Below are 4,632 nucleotides of genomic sequence, written 5' to 3'. Positions count from 1 at the left end.
GAAAACAGTTCTTCCAGATGTTCATCACAGAGTTTCACTTAAGCTGAGACCAAGAACGCTTCACAAGGAAATCTAAAGCCTATTTTCATGAGGTTATTATTTTGTAGTATGATACCATTGGCTATCTTCCCTTGTGAATTACTCAGAGTCTTTTTGCTTGAGGGTGGGTCACTGTCTTACAGCCTGCTAACGCTCACACACACACACACACACACACACAAAAATTCAGCAGCTCATGGACATTTTATTTACTGAGTCTTCCTTGACATTATCTTTCTGCCTCTGACTAAAACACAGGTTCTTATGAGTCCTCCCTTCCCCCAGATTCCTGTATCACCTGCCCTGTTGCTGTGGCTTCTGTTGTCCAAAATGATCTATCTGTTGCTATGAACAACATACTGGAGGTGCTCTGATATGGGAACGCTGGAAGAACCTTTAAATTACCAGATATGCATCCTGCTGCTGGATAGTCTTTTCGTTGCAGAGCTCACACTGTTTTTCAGGCAGTGAGAGCTGCAGTGTGAAATGTGTATAAGGGATGAGAACCAAGTCTTTCTGGTTCTGGGGGGGGGTTTTATCTTAGTTTGCAGCCTGTTAGGTACTAATTTTACCGAAGCCAGAACTACAAATTACTGATTTGATTTGTGACTATGTTTTGGTAGCAGTTGTTTGGTTTTTTGTGCAAGTAACGTGACAACAGAACCGACTGAGTTGAGAAATCAGAATTTCTGTTGTGATGGAATTTTTAATTCCTATACAATTTCTTTCGTAGACAAAACCAAAACAAATTACAAAAAAACTCCAGACAAAACCTTGGACTGTCAAAATATTTAATTATGGGTAGACGCCTTCAGGGAATTATAGTTCAGCTTTATTCTGCCTGTTCCTCTATAAACTAGATTTCTGAGCTGGGATACATTTCACTGCATGTCCTACCCTAGCTGAGACACCACTGTTTCTGCAGTGGTGCATGCAGGACACAGTCTGGTAAGGGAGCTTGATCTGCCTAGGTGAAGGACAGTTTTCACTGAAGAAGCATTTTAGAGGAATCAAGGTGTAGAGGCTTAAGCATAGAGATCTGGACTGAAATGGGACATTTTGTCCTTATGTTTTTCCCTGCTGAAAATAAAATCGGCAAAATTGATAGCAACTAATTTTGCAGAAAAGAGCTTTTGCACTGAGAAAATACTTTTATGGGAAATTGCCCAACAAGTTACAAAATTGCATATTTTTTGTTTTATAATTCACATAGAAATCCCTTGATTTTGATGTTTGTTATCACTGAGAGAGAAGGTGAAAAGGAAGACAAGTTATACAAGATTTTGGTTAACCTTTGAATCCTACTTGTAGTGTGTTCTTATTGGCCTAAAGTCAGCTTACACAGAAGTCTTATAAAGCCCTGGGTGAGTTGTAAGGTCTTGCAGAAGTATTTACCCTAAAGGGATAAAATATTACATCTGAAGCAGGGTCATCCATAAATGATTCAGTATGTAATAGTTGTACTCTGTATAATGGACCCCTGCTTGTTTCTATACGTGCATTTCTGTCATAATTTACATAAAGGGATTTAAGGAGTCAGGGTAGAGCTGATGTTCTTTTTTTCAGTTAAGTTTTTGAAGATAACAATAATCAAGAGAGTTAAGCACTACAACCAAGACAGAAACAAGAAATAACTCCTAATGCATTGAAGTGTTTGTCCTCTACTAAAAACCAGTGAACTCCTAAGAAGTTGTTTTCCAGATGAAATGCACTGTCCCAAGCGTAATTACCAAAAGGGCTATAATTTAAATAATTGGGGTTTTATTTGAATTTTTCACTATTTCAGAAAGCCAGAAGAGTTAATTCAAAGGAAAAGTAGTAGAGACACTATGGCACTAGGAAGCCAATGTCATTCACCAGAGTGTTGCTTTTGTCACTGTGTGCCTGTGCCACAGGAGTGGTCCATTGCCTACAAAGCAAGGGAACAAAAGATAGAACAGTGGCAGAACTGCTTTTACTATACCTATACATTAGGGATGGCAAATAGGCATGTTCTTGGTCACAGGCATTTGCACAGTATCAAGAGCACTGACTACTTTTGACCATGAGATTATGCATAGCAAAAAGCAGTACTAAAGATGTTTGTAATTGTGTTTAGATTTGACATGGATAGGATAGAGTAGAATAGGATAAAATAGAATAGCTCCAGCTGGAAGGGCCTTAAAATAATCATGCAGTCCAACTGTCTGACCACTTTGTGGCTGACCAAAAGGTAAAGCATGTTGTTAAGGACATTGTCCAAACGCCTCTTAAACACTGACAGGATTTGACCACCTTTCTAGGAAGCCTGTTGCGGTGTTTGACCACACTCTCAGTAAAGAAAGGTTTCCTAATGTCTAGTCTGATCTTCTCCTCGTGCAGCTTTGAACCATTCCCGCACATCCTGTCACTGAATACCAGAGAGATGAGATCAGCGAAGATGAAGAGTCTAGGCCACTGAAGAAAATGAAAAGAACTAAACTAGTTCAGCCTAGCAATATTGAGACAGGTGATGTGTTTGCAGTGTCCCAGCATGAAGAGAAGACAACCACCAAAGAAGGGATCTTTGAATAAATCAGGAATAAAAGTTTATAAGCTGGTTACAAATAAATTTAGTTTGAAAGCAGTTTCCATACTAAACATCAGAGGAACAAAGCTCTGCAACAGCTTCTACTTGAAAAGACATGAAACCTCAAATTTGTTTTCATTTGGACACTGACAAATTTCTGCACTGCATTAAATGATGCACTTTATAATGAGAAGGGTTTTATTCTAATTAATTACAGGTCCGGTAGAGTTTTATGTTGCATTTTCCTTGCTGTGGCAACCATTATGTCCTTGGGTACAGCAAGAAAATATTTTTTTTCCTTGGAATTAGTCTTTTTTTATTGCCCTGAAGGAAGAATCACAAAGTAAGGTTCTACAGATTTGAGTTAGGCTTGCTGTGCCAGTTCATGAAGTTTTGAGCAGTAATCTAACCTTTGATCCTCAAATTTCTCATGCTGTAAAACTAGATGATAATTATCTGCTTTACAAGGATACTGCAGCTTAAATCAATTAACAATTTTTTTAGAGGAGGTTATATAAATGCCAAAAAATATTCTCTGACTAGGAAATCTCATTTTGTTTTTCCCCTCAACCCACATAATCTGAAATGATTGTTGCTTGAACTGTTAGCTGGATATATGACAGCAAAGATATACCTGGTCGACACAGTAAAACTCGGAGAAGTAATGTCAACTGACACAAAATGTACAAAACCATCCTGCTCAGAATAGAATTTTAGGATTATGCCACTGCCACATCACTAGAGATTATACAGTGATTGAACAGAAGAGGAAAATTAGATGTTCTATTACCCCCAGGGTTACACTTTTTCAGATCTTTTTCATCTGTTGAATTTGATTGTCCTCATAAAGCTACTAAATTCTTTGTTTATATAATGGTTGCACTGCATTAGAGATTCTGTTTTCTCCAGCTGACCTATGCCTGCATTCAGCTTTGAAGTGGTAAGTTGCAGCAAATACATAGCCGGAGTCCCACCTGTAAAATGTGAGCATGTTATAGAAAAGCAGAAGCATTACAATTAAAACTTAATTACAATTCAAAAATCAGTGCTTGACCTTAGCCAGACCAAGGTGTGGGCTAAAATTCAGTCTGATCCCTCAACTGGCATTGTGGCTGAGATCACTGCAGCAGAAGATCCCATAACATCTGTTCAGTGTGGCTTAGCAATGCTATTTTGAAGAGCAGCACAAGTTCAGTCTACTTGTAGATCCTCCATGCCTTTGTAGGACCTTAACTATCCACACCAAATTTGAAAATCAGTTCAGAAAAAGATACCAAAATGTCAAGTGCTTTCACCCAACTTCTAGATCACGCTAAAGTAACGGCAAGTGAGAAATAGCACAGTCATAATCTTATTTCTTTCCTGCAGTTCTCTTAGCGCTGAATGAGCTCTTCACCATCCAGACTCTTCCTCAAGGACAGAAGTACACGTGAAGACAGCAACAAAATAAGTGCTTTGGTTAAGTTTCTGCTGGTGAATACTTAAAAGAGAAAACAGGATACCAAGGGGCCTTACTTATAAGAATCCCAACACCTGCTTTTATTTAGTTGTGAATATACCACATTCCTTGCTTCTTTAGTAAGCTCTGGATGCTGGAAACTTACATTTATCTCTAATCTACCCTGTGGATTTAATGTTACATGTGGATGTAATGTTACATGTGGAAGTATATGAAAAATAGCTGATTGTAAACGGTGTCCTGAAGCTCCCAGCACAACTATAGGCTGATCAAAATAGCCAAGTGCAAAAGATTTGACCAAAGCTGTCTTCTCTGCTCTGGAGAAAAGTTGAGATGTGTAACCTTTCCAATTCTTTGAATCCTTAAACAGTTTATTGTTTTATTGCCTTTTGGATATCATTTTAGAGGTCAAATCATTTCCTACAGATAGTTCCCTGCTAGTCCTAAGGCAGCAGTGTTAATCTCCTGTCATTCAATCAGGTAACTATGATTTCCCTGTCTCTGCTAGGGTAAGCATGGCTATGACCTTTTCTATTGACTAGCATCACCTGCAAGGTTGTCAGGAAGCAGTTAAGGCAATGGTCTC

The sequence above is a fragment of the Buceros rhinoceros genome, unplaced genomic scaffold (assembly GCF_000710305.1).
Source record: "Buceros rhinoceros silvestris isolate BGI_N320 unplaced genomic scaffold, ASM71030v1 scaffold3428, whole genome shotgun sequence".
NCBI classification, from domain to species: Eukaryota; Metazoa; Chordata; class Aves; order Bucerotiformes; family Bucerotidae; genus Buceros; species Buceros rhinoceros.
The sequence above is the reverse complement of the archived record's forward strand: the minus strand, read 5'-3'. Positions refer to the sequence as shown.